The following is a 16,717-nucleotide window of genomic DNA, read 5'->3' as shown; positions in this document are numbered from 1 at the left end:
AGAAAATGAACCACGAGTTAAAAAGCCTTAATCAGACACAGGCACTTTGAGCCAGAACAGACATAGCAAGCCCAGTCAGCACCCCGACCTCCCCACCTTTCCCACCAAAACCTTCACACCCAGGCAAGGGAGTGGGCGACTGTCCCCCAAAGTGACCACTTCCAGGGGGGCGCCTGCATGGCGGGCTGAAATGAGCAGAGACAGACGACCGGAGACAACAGACTTCCCAGCTCCCTCATCACCCCAGCCAGCCAGCCAGCCAGCCACTCCCAACTTTCCGTGTAAGTAATCATTTCAACTCCCTGAACAACCTTTTCCCTGCAAATTACAGCAACTTGAAAAGCAGAGTCAACAGAGGCCCCCAAACTCCCGAGAGAACTGAACTTGCCCTCGGGGCTTAAGGAAGAGCAAGGGGGCTACAGGGGGCTTCGGGCCCACGCTGTCCACCAAACACCTCGACGTCGCTGAAACGCCAATCACAGGGTGCAGCAAGCATGTTAATCCAAAAACCTAATATACAAAAACCCTCTTCTTTCCCAAGCAAAGGGGCACAATTTTCGGTAGTTTATTTAGTCAGATTTGACTCTGGGAACTCAATTAATGAAAGGGATTATTATTAAGTGAGCTCAAAATCACCCCGATGAAATATTAAGAATCGCTGAAGCGAGCTGAAGGGCACAGGGGGTGCAGTATACTGTTCTCTCCGAGTACGTATGAAATTTTTCAAAATCAAAGTTTTTAAGATCCAGATAAAATAACACCCCAATACCATAATGCTGCAGAGTGAATAAAAATAAAATACTCGCAGTAAGGTTAATAAAAATAACCCCTGGGTTTGTGGGGTGCTTTGTTTGCCCTACAGAGCGCTTTACATCGACCGCATCTAATTTGAACTCTCAAGGACAGGAGGGCTTGGTAGCCCCATTCTGCAGACGGGAAAGCTGAGACCCGGGCTTGCCTGAGGACTTTCCACCAGGAAACCATGCAGTGAGGCCTTGAACTCCGCCACGGGGTTTCACTGGGACTTCGTCCCTCCCGCTCTGGCCAGCCCCAGCAAGCTGCGGCCTCTGCTCCTGCACTCCGGCCTCAGGGGTGTGGCTGGTATCAAAACTATTTTGCCTGCCACCACCCCTATTCCCAAATCTCTCTGCAGGGTTTGAAGAACTGCACCACGGCCCCCACAAGCCATGCTGGCCTGGTTATTCAGCCACTCGCCAGGGCTTCTTGGCCCAGCATCCATCTTCCCTGTTGGATCTTTTGACCAAACACTTGTTTGGCCAGCGGATGGTCCTCAGTGTAAAACGTTTCCAGAGGCACAAATCAAGTCATAACGGAGCGCTCCCCCTGGCCAGCCTTAACTGTTCCAGCCCCAACTCACCTTTTCAGAAACCTTATGTGGACAGAGACTGGCCACAGATTCTTTCCATCTCTGCCCCCAAGCCAGGAACTGAGAGAGGGAGGGAGAGCACGGGGAGCCCAACCCAGGAAACTTGCTCTAACCATCCACCTTCCTCCCCATGCACCTTAGGACCAACCCAGGAAAGGTTTTAAGCGGCAGTGTTAACCTCTTTCATGCCAGACCCATTTGAGAAAACGCTAGTTCATCGCTGCCTCGCCCTTCTATAATTACTAGCCTCCCCTGCTACAGGCGCCTCCAAACGGAGGTGCCCTAAATGCGTCAGCCAACGTTGACCCATGATGGATGGCTCTGATGACTTCACTTCTGACACCGGCCTGGAGACGTCCTCTATTTGTATACTCAGAACCTCTGTTATGTCTAAAACCTCATAACCTTTTCTGAAGAACACGTCGTACCTTTTCTGTGCTCTGGGAGTTTTGCAACTGCCTTTCGCCAAAAGCAACACGGCTCAGGGCCAGATCCCCACGCAGACCAGCAAGGCCTCCCCACAGCGCAGGCGCTGGAAGCACAGGGTGTCTGCGCTCTGCACAGCCCTGCCCGGGCCCTTCCAGAGAGCGGGCAGGATGCCGGGTTTTCAGGGCAGCCCCTAGTGGGACATCCCCTTGCCGAGGTGACAGCTTTCACCCAGCACTTACACCTGGGGAGAGAGACTCCACAAGTGTTTTCAGGAACCCAACACACAGCTCAGGCGTGCCCCCCCAATCTGTTACCCCCTTTACCACCTGCTTGTGCTTCCCTCCGCTCTGAATGGTACCAACCCCCTGTCTTCATTCATTGACTGGCAGCGTGGTCCACAGCGGCACAGCCCAACACCAAGGCCACTGGACACAAGCAACTATTGAGCACTCGAGACACAGCTAGTCTAAATTGAGATGTGCTGTACGTTCAAACACACACTGGATTTTTGGAACACTTAGCATGAAGAAAAATGTAATACAATCTTAATTTTTATACTGATTACATGTTCAAATAATATTTTGCATATGCTGAATCACATAAAATAGATTATTAAAGCAATTTCAGCTGTTTCTTTTACTTTTTTAAAATTAATGTGACAACTGGGAATTTTGCAATTTCACAGGAGGCTCACGTGATTTTTTTTCCTATTGGACGGCTGTTAGTCTAGACGGTGGCTCAGATCCACTGTCTCGGTCCAAGCCTCAGCTCCAGTTACTACTTGTTTGACATTGGGCGGGTTTCTTTTCCTATCTGCACTCTAGCCTCCCCACCTGCACACAGGGCATGAAAGTACCCACTGCCCAGAGCGGGGCAAGGATTCAGTGAAATCACCTCGGTTCGCAGTTACCCGGTTCCTGGCACTCAGTAATGCTGGCTGCTATTATTCGTTCAACAAAGACTTGCTGATCTTCCTCTGACATGTCAGGCTCTGTGCAAAACCCTAGGGACACAGAGACGAACCTGAAATTCTCCTGCTGGAGGCACCCCCAGCTCAGGCCTGGATGACCGAGGCTCACATCGCAGCTTTGTTACTAACTGTGCAACCTTGAGCAAGTCATGTTGCGGGGAGTGGGGCTCATGGTCCCATGTGCAGAGTGCGGGATGGGACATGCAGCTCAGACAGATGCTTGATGACTCTAAGATCTCATGGAAACCATTGGCACAGTCAGGCCACGTACCCAGAGGGCAGGCAGCGGAGCTCGCCCCACCCAAGGACGAGCCACCCTGAGTAACAGCATCTGCGTCCCAGGCCCCGTCAGGACCGGCCAGGGAGAAGACCAGGGACGGGGCACTCCTGCCACTTGGCAACTCCTGGCCCTAAGGATGTGTGTGACTTGCTCCCTCCCCAAGTTCCTGGCCCTGTGTCCTCATTTCCCTGCCTGAGTTTGGGGGTGCGGTGGGAGGGGGAACTTGGCTTCACTTTCATAGAAGCCTCAAGGACAAATATTTATATCATCTCCAAATGTGACTACGCTCAGCCACAGGGACAGGGAACACTTCTGTCTCGTCACAGCTCCACTCTGCCTGGCGCACCCTATGAATCAGTATTCCTTATGAATTGTGTCATTACCGTGTAAATAAAACTGCAACGCAGTTTTTGTTTAAAAAGCACCATCTTAATAATGGTAGTTTTAAATATCAGAATTTTTGTAACCTTCATAGAGAATTTTAATTTTTTTTAGTGAACTGGGAGCCTCAGACCAAAACAAAAAAATTAGAAATAAGCCAGAACTCTTGCCACCCTTGAAAAGCCCCGAGATGTACCCACCTTTGCAGAAATGCGATCTCCAGTGGGCACCTGTGACTGTCCAGGTCTGAGGCGGGACTAGACCGAGGTCAGCAACATGCCCACCAGCCCACACCAGCTGGTGTAACTGCCTCCTCTTCCTGCCTTCCATACCCGCCTGCTTATGAGAACTTGTCTTTCTCATTAGACATGCAGTCTTGTTTGCTCAAGAGAAACCAGCTCAAGTGTTTCTAGAAAGCCTCTTAAAAGCCTCCACCAACCCTGAACCCTACTGACAACTCCTAGGGCACACACCTCTATCCCATTTGGCTCAGTGGCCAGCCACTGATGCTGAGAACAAGAAGCTGTCGCAGGTCATCTGGGCCTACCCTTCATGCTCCAGGAAGAAACCTGGACCCACAGAGGGCCTTGGTCCATTCTCCCATCAGTCCATCCATCCCCACAGCACACATTTCTCCAGCCCCTGCCATGCCCAGGCCGTGGCCTAGGAGCTGGGGACACACTGGTACAAGACATGTCTAGACTGGCCAGGGAGACAGACAAGAACAGACCATTATAAGGCAGTCTGGTGAGCGTGGGCTGCAAAGGGAAGTGGGTACCCAAGTTGTGGGGACCGCAGAACTGGGGTCAGAGAAGTATCTCCTGGGGAGCAACGTCTAAGCTGAAGCCTGAAGCACAAGTGGGAAGTGGCCTGGTAAAGAGATGGCAGAATGTTCCAGGCGCAGGGAATGGTACATGTGAAACAAGACAGTGAAAGGGAGAGCTTGGTGCACACTCAGATCTGAAGTATTTCAGGGGCCTGAAGTCTGCAGAGGGAAGAGATGTTAGTGAATTGCTGGTTTGGAGGGTGCAACTCGAATTTGAACTCTACATAAACAGGCAGATTGGAGGAGGCAAGCCAGAGGTAGAGGCACCCCATAGGAAGCCACGGCGACCATCTAAGCTAGAGTCGGGAACAGGTATTTCGGAGGAAAAATCACCAGTGTTAATGATAGGTAGGAAGGGCTCAAGAGATGACACCACGATTCTGGCTTGGGTGACAGGCCACTCGGGCTGTTTTCTGTGCAATGAGATAATGATTAAGAAATAAGAGGCTTGGTATCCACTGAACCAGCCCACAAAGCTTCGTCAGTGGCTGCCTGCTTCCCCGGCACTAATTCACAAGGGGAGAGTTCAGCCAGGCTTCTCAGCCACCGTGGGGATCAGATGACCTGATGGCCTGGTTCGGGGATGGCAGCGCTCGAGGGCATGCTTCCAAATGGGCAGGGGCCCAAGAGGGGAGACAGCCAGTCACCACCCCGGGAGTCTGAGGCAGACTGCCAGCATGGAAGGCTCAGCACGCTCACGCCAGGGACCAGCCAGATCCCTCCCTGCGAAGAGGATGCCACGTGGGGGGTGAAGGGGGTTGCTGATCGCAGAGCAGTGGCTTGCACAGGCTGGCACTCACGAGCTGGCACAAGTATTGAGGCGAGCCAGGCACAGGCATCGCCACATGAGGAGCCCATGCTGCCTCTGTGTGCTTGAACCCTAACAGGACCTAAAGAGCAGGAGGAGAGGGGGAGTGGGCAGAAGAGTAATCTCAAGGCAGAGAGTAGTACCCCAAGTTAGTTAGAAAAGTAGGATTGAGGGTCCCTGAACTACCTTGGGAGCAGCAGGGAGGGGCAATTTTTTTCCAAAGAAGATTTTTTCCAAAGGGAAGGATTTGCACTAGGTCCTGGGAGGAGGGAAGGCATGTCCCAGGAGAGAGAAATGACCCAGCCCAAGCGTGGAGACAGGACATGGTGGCAGAGCAGCCTGGCTGGAACAGACCCTTATGCTCGGGCCAGAATGAGAAAGTCCTGAATGCAAGAGGCAGGCACTGGGGCTGTATCCTGCAGGCAATGGGGAGTCATTACCTCCAAAGCTTTCTGCGAGGAAAACAGCTTAGCAGCCCCTCAAAAAATTAAACATACCATCCAACAATTGCACTTCTAGGTTTATACCCGGAAGAATTGAAAACTGGGACTCAAACAGATACCTGTACACCAGTGTTCACAGCAGCATTATTCACAATAGCCAAAAGGTGGAAACAACTCAAGGGTCTATCAATAGATGAATGGGTAAACAAAATGTGGTATAGCCATGCATTCAGCCATAAAAAGGAATGAAATACTGGAAAATGCCATAACATGAATGGGTCTTAAAAAGAAAGATTATAGGGGCCAGCCGAGTGGCTCAGTTGGTTAAGAGTTAGCTTAAGAGCGCGAGCTCTGAGCAAAAGGGCCGCCGGTTCAATTCCCACATGAGCCAGTGAGCTGCACCCGAGTTGAGCTGCCAACTCAGCTGGTGAGAGCATGTGCTCCTAACAAAAAAAGACTGCCTGTTTGATGGTGGGCTATGCCCACCCGCAAATAAGACTGAACTTGGCACCTTGAGCTGCGCTGCACCTAGATGGCTCAGTGGATAGAGCGTGCGCTCTTAACAACAAGGCTAGTGGTTCGACTCCCACATGGGATGGTGGCTACGCCCACCCGCAACTAAGATTATAACACAGCACCTTGAGCTTAGAGGCCACGAGCTGCCGACGGGAAGCCAGATGGTGACTGGCGCCCTCCACAATGAAGACTGAAGAACAACGACTTGGCTGGTCCCCTTCCCCAATTCCCCAACACTGCTCCCCTCCCCCAATTCCACAATAAAAACAAATAAATAAATAAAAAGATTATGCTAAGTAAAATGAGCCAGACACAAAAGGACAAATATTGTATGATTCCACTTAAATGAAGTACCTAAAATAGGCAAATTCATAGAGGCAGCAGAAAGTAGAACAGAGGTTACCAGGAGCTTAGGGGAGGAAGGACTGGGGAGTTATTATTCAATAGGTACAAAATTTTTGTTTGGGATGATAAAAAAAAGTTCTGGAAATGGAAAATGGTGATGGCTACAGAACACTGTGAATGTCATTAATGCCGCTGAATTGAATATCTAAAACAGCTAAAACAGTAAATTCTATGTTATGCATATTTTACCATATATACATTAAGAAAAGACAAAATATATAAACAATTCCAGGAGCACCTCCACTGCGAGGCTGAGAACGGGCCGCTATATCAGGGTGCCCCGACCGTCAGGTAACGAGGACTCACCATCCAGCACCTGCGGAGACCTGGTGGTGCATTTCCGGCCAAACATGGCGGAGCTGAGCAACATGTTTATTTTCACGCCATCCTGAGACCCCTAAATAACAGCCAGACAAGAAAACAGCCTTCAAAGACAGAGGGTACTGGACAGTGGATGGCAGCAGACCGGAGCTGTTACAGCCACTTTTGAACAATGACAGAACGGATTGGCAGCCCCAAGCTGGCATTCACCTTCCTGCAGGTAGCAAAGCCAACAAGAAGAGCCTCCTTTGTGAGCTGGGGCAACAAGCGTGCCGACCCACAGGCTGGAGAACTGATTCTGGGTGTGTTCGCACTAACTGTTACCATCATTGTCTGTTCACACTCAGACAAAGCATGCTTGGGGTAATTCGTTACCAAACATAATTTATCTTTGCACCAACATTTTAAAGTTCACTTTTCGGGCCAGCCAAGTGGCGTATTGGTTAAAAGTTGGCTTGGGACGCCAGCTCTGAGCAGCAGGGCCCTGGTTCGGATCCCACATGGGCCAGTGACACTGCGCCCTCTACAGCTAAGATGGTGAACAACAGCTCGACCTGGAGCTGGGCTGCCGTGAGTCGCTGGCAAGGGCGTAGGCTGCAGTGAAGCTGCAGTGGGCTGCCATAAGCTACTGTGAGTGGCTGGCAGCTGGCGTGAGCGGCCGGCAGCCAGAGTGAGCTGCCAAGAACCGCCGTGAGTGGACGTCCAGTGGCTGGCAACCAAACTGCCTCGCCTGGGAAGAGCGCAATGATAATACCAACATGGGCCAGTGAAGCGCCGTCCTCCACAACTAGACTGAAGAACAAAAGGACAGCAACTTGTCTGTTTCCCTTCCCCCAATTCCCCAGCACTGTTCCCATCCCCCCAATTGCCCAATAAAAATCTTTAAACAAAATAAATAAATAAATAAATAAATAAATAAAGTTCACTTTTCACCTTGACTACAGGTGTTCTGCGTGGACAGGGAAAAGCTCTGAAGTTAAAGGTTGTAAGGCTCCTGGGTACAGTGCAGGGACTTTCCATTGCCTACAGGAAAAGCCCCAATACTGCTGGCTGTCACACTCAGGGCTTTTCCCGTTCTGGCCCCAGTGCAACACTGACGTGCCGGGTTTGTGGGGTTTGGGACAGCAGGAATCCAAAAGAAACGGGAGGCCAGGCCATAGGATCCAAACAGCCAGTGCGTCCAAGCTGTGGGATCCCCAGCCCTCTCCATCGCCACCAGCACGATCTGTGGGCAAAGCAGCCGACCACTGACTTCTCCAGTAACAGAACAGAGTCTTCACACTGCCCCAAGGCTGCTCCATTTTTCACATGCTTCCCTTCCACTCCATTGCCCCCCAGAAGACGGTGTGAGCTTTTCCAGTGAGAGCACTTGGTGAAAACACCAAGGAGCCACTGGTGTGCATCGGTGCTGACACAGGGCCTGGGACACAATCCTTACCCTGCAGGGCTGCAGCCAGCATTGGCCACAAAATGCCAGGGCGCCGCGGGCCACCTCAAGAGTGACGGCATGCTGGGAAGGGTGAGCGGGCACAGGGAAGACGCCCTTGCTGTGGCCACAGGAGTCAAGTCTGGCTTACCCATCCTCCCTCCTGCCCCTCTCCCAGTAGCTCCGAGCCTGCTCCCTGCCGGGCCTGCTTCCATCAGAAAATCTGCCCCTGCTGCCCTTTTCCCCAGGATGCTGAGCTCCACATGGACACAGAACAACCCTGTGCCTCTTTCTACCATAAGCACCAAGCTCAGGGCTTCATACCTACGGAGACCAATAAATGCCGGGTGACGGTAGAAGCACTGGGAGAAGCCCACCTCTCAGGCATGGCAGATTCCAGACTGTCCCTTCAGAGGGCACCTAGTGAGCCAGTGGTCAGACAAGAAATGAGCCCCGAGGCACCCAAGCATTCCTGAGGGGCCACAGGAGTGCCCACCTCTTTAAGGCCTTTGTGGGGGACACTGCGGCATTGGAAAAGGCAGTTCCCGACCACATGGCTTGTCAACCCTACACAAAGTCAACGCATCTGCGTGGCTTGGGTGGGTTGGAGGTGCCGTCTCTGCTTCTCCAGCGCCCCCATGCAGAGGGGCAGCCTGCAGGGAGGTGCCAAGGCCAGGCTGGCTCTGAGAGGACAGCTGGAGGAGACTGGCCCACAAGTTCTGTCACTCTGGGCCAAACACAAGGCCATTCGGTGCTCTCAGGAAGGAAAGGGCTATAGGACAATCACTGGGGAAGTTTATTGAAAAACACAGATTCCTCGTACAGTGGTATAATCACTTTAGAAAACAGTTTACCAGTTTCTGGAAAAGTTAAACATATACCTACCATAAGATCCAGCCATGCCATCCTAGGTATTTACTCAAAAGAAAAGGAAATATATATCCAAAGAAATACTTGTACATGGTGTTCCCAGCAGCTTTATTTTCTTTGGCAAAAACAACTGGAAACAACCCAAATGTCCAAACAGGTGAGTAGATAAGCCAACTGTGGTACATCCATACATTGGAATACTACTCGGCAATGAAAAGGAATAAACTATTGATTCACCGCAACGTGCATGAATCTCAAAATACTTAGGCCAAGTGAAAAAAGCCAGACAAGAAAGAGTACTTACTACATGATTTCACTTACAGAAATGTCTAGAAAATGTCGATTCATCCACAGTGACAGAACGAGTGGGTTGCTTGGGGTTGGGAATGTGGCAGGGAGGGAGAAGAGGGATTATAAAGGGGCGTCTGGAAATTTTTATGGATGATGACATGTTCACCAACTTGTCTGTGATAGTGGTTTCACAGGTGTAAGCATAGGTCCCAAACTTCTCAAATTGCATATTATAAATATATGTAGTTCACTGTCTGTCATTTATACCTCAATAAAGTCATTTTCAAAGAACACAGATTCCTGGGTACCACCCTGGAGAGTGGAGGCCAGTCATGGTGGGGGTGTTACAGAGGAGGGAAAGGGGTGTGAGGTGCAGGCCCTCTCCAATGGCCTGGAGCAGAGTGCTGAGGACCAGTCTGGGACCCCAGGCTGCCGCCCACCACTTGCCACTTCTGTTCATTTACAGAATACACACAGGATCCTGTCTCCACATCATCAGCTATCCCTCCTGGGAAAGGGTGCAGACACAGTCAGCCAGTTGTTTGATCTCTGAGCGCTGGTGGTCTGTGAGCTCTCTCGTGGGTCTGGCTAATCCAGGCGTCAGTGACCCATGGACACTGTCCAGCAAGAGGATTCCAACCAAGCCACCTTCTGGACCCATCAACGCCTAATTCTTCACTCGAGGACATTTAGGTTAAACATTTGTTCACCAGATAAGGGAGCTAGCAAAAACCTGGTCACATGATCCAGACGTTTGGCCAAGGAATCATAAATTTTCCCAAGTCACAAGGAAAAGGGATGGAAATATAGCCATCGGGGACTCCAATTCAATTTCTAATAAACTTCAAGGTCAAGCTACATGATAGGTCTGACATTATTACAGTTATATACGCTTGTATATTTACTTTGCAGGTCTTTCTTTTTCTTTCACTTTTCACTCACATGCTTGGACACAAATGAAGACAGGAAAGAAATATGCCCAAATGCTAATGGTTAGTGGACTTCGCTCCTTGGAGAACATTTTCTGTAATATGATTATGTCACCCCCAAAAAAACCATATGGTATAAACTTCTTTTGCCAATATAAATTGGTACGGAAGTGATGAATAGCATAATAATAATGAATCATTGTATAAATCCTGCAACAAGCCATAAGCCATTCATGGGAGAGCCCTAGATTAGAAGTTAAGGCTTCGGTTCAGGTTTCAATTAGGTTCTAAACAGCTGTGTGCTCTTAGGTCTTCCACTCACCCTCTCTGGGCCTCTGTTTTCTCGCATGTAACAGGAGGACTTCATCCTCCCAAAAGTCCCTCCCCACTTTGACTTTGACAGTCCAGGAATCACCTCAGGCCTCCTGCTAAGTCTTCTACCCCACTCTGCTAGCTGTGTTGCTAAAATGTCAAAGGGGACGTCAAGGAAACCCAAACTCCCTCTGATTTCACTTTTAAATCTCATCCTGCACAGCAGGATCTCAGCTGTTCACCTTTCCAGCAAAAGCCCAGCATCTCCCATCAGTGGGGCTAAATGTGTGTGAAACGGAGGAGCAAGGACATGAGACTTTCTTCAAACCCCAACCAGGGGACCAGCAAGACGGTCCCCAAACCGCAGACCTTCTTTTCTTGCCTGATGTTGACACTAACTACATAAGGACCCTTTTTACACACACTCAGCCCTTTCCCCCAACAAATGTTGCATTTTGATTCCAGTGAGTGAAATCGCTGAACGCCTGCTAAAGGCCCCCATCTCACTTCTTGGCATCTCATTGGGATTATCATCCAGAAAGAGCAGCCGCCAAACGTTCAGCATGGCGTGACTTTAAATCCATGGCAGCAAAAAATAATAAATAAATTCTGCCTTGGAGAATTCAGACTTCACCCCAGTTCCAAAGGTCATTGTTTATCACAGGAAATAAAGGGTTCACCATATGTTTTTCTTCCTCTGTATCACGACTCCTTCACGGGAACGTTTAAATAAATGAATCACAAACTGAAAGGACTGGTTGTCTCCAGGAAGTGGTAACACGAGCAGTGGTCACAGAGCCCGTCCCACTAGAGGTAGAGGAACCTCTCCCTGGCCTATTCCTTACAGGTCAGGGGCAGGTCACATTCACACAGCCATCCAGGTCACTGCTTGGAGAAGAGAAACCAAAGATGCTGATCAACTGTGTGACCTGTCACTTCGCTCTGGGCGGTTATGTGGGCTGTAACCTCAGCGACAGGAACCTCACGCCCCACCCTGAGCGGTGGTCACACTGTGACAATGATGATGGGAAAAGCTGCCACCTCCTGAGTCTTACCAATGTGCCAGTAACTGCGCTCTGATGCCTACCTCGTTTCATCTTCCCCAAACCCAACTGTAGGACCATCATTAGCCCGCTTACCAGGCCAGAAAACTGAGGGCCTTAGGAAGCTAGCATGTGGCTGAACCAAAATTCAAACCCCAGGCTCTTAACCACTTTGGAGCATTGCTCTTTGCAAAAAACTTTACATTAAAATGGTCTTGCATTTCCACAGTAACTTCCTTGTAACAGTAGGACAGAAGTCAGATCTGCCCAAGGCCACGTAGAGGGAGCTGGAACCAAGAGGGGACCCTGGTGCTGACTCCCCTATCAGCATTCTTGGGTCTGCAGCCCGGGCCTCAGAGCACCCCTGGACGGCATGTTAAAGGATGCAAGAGCCCCTCAGACAAGAGGACAGAGAAACCTAAACCTGTAACTTCCTTCCGCAGGCAAAAACACAGCCCTTGCCTCCAGTGTATCAGTCTGGAGAGAAAAATACTCAGCTGTGCTTCAGGCTGCAGGACAGTCACTGAAGGAAACGAGCACCAGGAGCAGCCATGTAGACAGGCCTGTCCCTGAGTCCGGCAGGTTCCTGACAGCCCAAACACCCCTTCACAACGCCAGGGTGACACGCAGCGCCAAGGGGCTGATCACCTCCTGAAGGAAGCACAGGGGGTAAGTGCCTCATGAAGCCACGAAATGAATGTTACCCCTGGAATCTCTCCGCACACTTCTGCTCACGGGCATTCCATCCGGTATCGATGTGCAGCCCTACCTGCAATGTGTATCACTCATTGGCTCATGTTCTCCAGCCTTGTCAGGGTCAGACATCTCAAAGATAAGTATGGTTTGTGTTCCTGTGCCCCAGGGGAAACTTCTGACCTCCCGTGGAGCCAGGTCAGCATTGTAATCTGAGCGCCAGCCAGTGCCTGCCTGGGTCCCGCTCCTCAGCGGCACGGCTGGATGGAACCAGTCCCTAATCAGATGCCAACAGCTTACCCAGGCTTCACTTCAACTCAAGCACCTCAGTACTTTCTCTCACTTATGACATAAACCCAGCTCTAACTAGCTGGAAAAAAAAAAATGAACACATGGGATCGAGGGAAAGCTAGCCAAATATCTCAACAAAAGGTGATGGCGACACCCTTGAAAAACCCTAAGTATCAGAAGATAATATAGGAGAGAATCTAAATGATTTTAGGTTTGGACATGACATTTTATTTTTTTTATATTTATTATGTTTTTTAGATTTTATTGGGGAATTAGGAGAGGGGAACAGCGTTGGGAAATCGGGGAAGGGGAACAGACAAGTTGCTGCCCTTTTGTTCTTCAGTCTAGTTCTGGAGGGCGTTGCTTCACTGGCCCATGTTGATATTATCATTGTACTCTTCCCAGGTGAGGCAGTCAGTCACCAGCCATTGGACGGGCGCTCACGACAACTCATGGAAGCTCACGCCAGCTGCTGGCTGCTCATGCTGGCTGCCTGCCACTCACGGTAGCTTGTGGCAGCCCACTTCAGCCCCACTGCAGCCTACACCGTTGCTGGCGACTCACCGCAGCCCAACTCCAGGTTGAGCTGTTGTTCACCATCTTAGCTATAGAGGGCGCAGTGTCACTGGCCCTCATGTGGGATCCGAACCAGGGCCCTGCTGCTCAGAGCTGGCATCCCAAGCCAACTCTTAATCAACGCGCCACTCAGCCGGCCCTGGAGATGATATTTTAGATACGACACCAAAGACATGATTCCCTGAAAGAAATCATTGCAAAGTTGGACTTGATTAAAATTAAAATCTCCTGCTCTGCAAAAGACAATGTCAAGAGATTAAAACAACAAGCCATAGGCTGGGAGAAAATATTTTAAAAAGACACATCTGATAAAGGACTGTTATCCAAAATATACAAAGAATTCTTAAAACTCAACAATAAGAAAACAATTTGATTAGAAAATGGGCCAAAGACCTTGACAGACACCTCATCAAAGAAGATAAACAGATGGTAAATAAACATATGAAAAGATGCTCCGCATCATAAATCAGCAAGGAAACGCAAATTAAAACAATGTGGTACCACGACACGCCTACTGGAATGGCCAAAACCCGAACCCTAACAACACCAAATGCTGGTGAGGATGTGGAGCCACAGGAACTCTCATTCATCACCAGTGGGAATGCAGGATGGTACGGACACTTTGCAAGACAGTTTAGGGGTTTCTTATAAAACTAAACATACTCTTAACTATACGATCCAGCTATCACACTCCCGGGTATTTACTCAAAGAAGTTAAAAATTTATGTCCACATGAAAACCTGCACACAAGTGTTTATAGAAGCTTTACTCACAATTGTCAAAACTTGGAAGCAACCGAGATGTCCCTCAGTGGCGAATGGATAAACTGTGGCACATGCAGACAATGGGCTATCAGTGTTAAAAAGAAATGAGCTATCAAGCCATGAAAAGACATGGAGGAACCTTAAATGCATTAATTACTGTGACAGGAGCCAATCTGAAAAGGCTACGTACTGTATGATTCCTACTATATAACATTCCAGAAAAGGCAAAACTATGGAGACAGTAAAAAGATCAGTGGTTGCCAGCAGGTGGGGTTGCCTGGACTGAATAAGCCAAGCACAGAGGATACTTAGGGTGGGGAAACTACTCTATAATGATACTATATGATGACGGATGATACGACAGTGATGGAGGCACGCCATTCATTACATTTGTTCAAACCAGTAGAACTTACAACAGCAAGACTGAACCTTAAGGTAAACTGCGGACGCCAGATGGTGTGTCACTGCAGGCTCATCGTTTGTAAGAATGCCACTCCGGCAGGGGATGTTGATAACTGGGGAGGCTGTGCACATTTGGGGGTAGGGGGTATATGGGAACTCTCTGTAGCTCCTTAATTTTTTTGTAAACCTAAAACTTCTTTTTTTCAAAAGTCTTTAAAAAAATCAATTAAATATATGGCTTGACCACTTTCCTACCATCAAACAAACCCTAAAACCAGAGTCAAAAAGAAGATGGCCAATGGGGACAAAGCCTGGGGAAATAAGTCAGAGCAGTGGACCACCTGTACTTGTGGTCTGAGGTGCCAACGCCTCAGACACCATGGGCGGGCTTGAGAAAGCCTAGGGCTGGAGTGTTAAGTCTGACACCCTGTCCCCAAAGTCCATTAGTGGCCACCATGGATTGCTCATGGATGAATTTGCTTAAACTCTTGTTAAGTGGTCATGTGGGGTCTGCACGCTCTTGAGGGCACCCACTCCTGACATTTACAACCTGCTGTACCAAGGCAGGCAGCCGAATCCCAAAACAGAGCTCCATTTGGATGGGAACACCATGGCCCCTGACACTACTGACCTCAGAACAGGTGCCTGTGGATGCATCTCAAACCACCTCCTTTGAGCTTAGGGTAGCACTGCCAAGGTCCCCTTCCAGGAATCCACATTCAGTCTACCCATGACCCATGACCCCATGTAACCTCTCCTGAGCCTTTAAAACTAGTAAAGTTTTGAACCCTCAGATTCATGTGCTCATATTCCAAGGCATGGGAGTTGGCATGCACGTGGCTTTCAAAGGAAGTATTATCACTGGTTCTGTACAAGAATGCTAGAACATCTGGACTGGGAAGGATGTTGAAGGCGATCAAGCTGGACTGCCGCATCCCTCCCCCTCCCCAGGGGCCATCCAACTTCTGCTGGAAACACTCTTGGAACAGGAAGCCAGGTCCCTCCAGAATGCTCTTGCCTTCTATCACTCCAGTCCTGCGAGCTGGACCACAAACGACATAGACAATCCTGAACATGTGATAAGGTCAGGCCTTGATAAGTTTAAAAACTGTGATCATCTCCTCTGCTCCCCACCCCCAACCACTCCAGTGTCCTCAAGACTCTGTCGTATTTCCAATGCCCTTTCTAAGAATACCTTTTCAGGTGTTGGTCAGGGCACCCCTCTTTCCATGTGCTGGCTGTGTGCCAGGCCCACCTAAGCACCTTACAAACACCGTCAGTTAATGCCCATGGCCCTCCTATGAAACAGGGATTTCACAGGCTCAATTTCACAGATGAGAAACGCTCAGAGAAGACAAGTAGCATGTCCAAGGTCACACAGCTGGTAAGAGCAGGAGCATGGGTGCAAACCCAGGTCTTAGCTACCAGCCTATTCAGCCACACATCCCATACCAGGCAGATGTTGAGAACATTCTGAACCATTTGCGATGAACAAACCACCACTACACCCAGGAACACGTCAGCCTACAGTGATGGACTCCTCGGTTCCACTTCTATCTAGGTCAAGTGGGTCCATAGGAAAGCCTCTCCCAGTAAGATCTCAGGGAGCATCTGCAAAACAAGAGCCCAACAGACAAATAACAAGGACAGCTAACACATATCAGCACGAGGCTCAGAACCAGATGATTCTCAATATTAACTCCTGTAAGGCTCCCAACAGCCCTATGAGGTAGGTGCTGTGTTTACCGCTGAGGAAATACACTCATGTCAGATAAGCAACGTCCCCAAAGTCACACAGCTAAGAAAGGTGTTGGGACAGGGCCTGAAGCTCGACTAATCTGGTTCTCAAACATGGGTTCCCCTTGACTAATCAGAGGCCCCACATTTGCTTTCCTTGATCAGCCAGGCACTGAATCTCTGAACACGAGGGCGGCATGGAAGGTAGGAGTCATTTACGAGTTCTGGCCCATCCGAGGTCCGCAGGCTCAGGAGTGGGTGACTCAGGGCGGCCACCGGGTCCTGGGCTCCAGGTTTCTCTTTGTCAAGCGCACAGATCTGTATATGCTAAATGTCTGTTTACTAGGGCAAACCAAGGAAGTCAACGCACGCAAACAAAATCTGTAGGAAACACATTGTCTCAGCAAGTCACTGGGGCAGGAAACAATAGAAGGGAAAGGCCACGCAAAGATCTCTGCGAAGAGAGGCTACCTGGCAGTCCCCAGACCTGCAGGCCTCTCGCGCTGGCAGCTGAGGGGGCTGAGAGAGCCTCTGAAGAGGCAAGGCCAGTGTCTGAGAGGCCATGGGCCTCCACGGCGCCTCTGAATGACCAGCGCCCCGAAGGGCATGGAGGATGT

At 49.8% G+C, this 16,717-nt stretch overlaps 1 protein-coding gene across 1 annotated transcript in view; it reads right to left on the bottom strand.

The window, feature by feature from the left end:
• The window catches only part of GRK5 (G protein-coupled receptor kinase 5), a 228,861-nt gene that overhangs the window by 153,149 nt on the left and 58,995 nt on the right, over positions 1–16,717 (bottom strand). The window lies entirely within an intron of this gene.

Source organism: Hipposideros armiger, unplaced genomic scaffold, assembly GCF_001890085.2.
Source record: "Hipposideros armiger isolate ML-2016 unplaced genomic scaffold, ASM189008v1 scaffold_74, whole genome shotgun sequence".
NCBI classification, from domain to species: Eukaryota; Metazoa; Chordata; class Mammalia; order Chiroptera; family Hipposideridae; genus Hipposideros; species Hipposideros armiger.
This window is presented reverse-complemented; position numbering and strand designations above follow the sequence as displayed.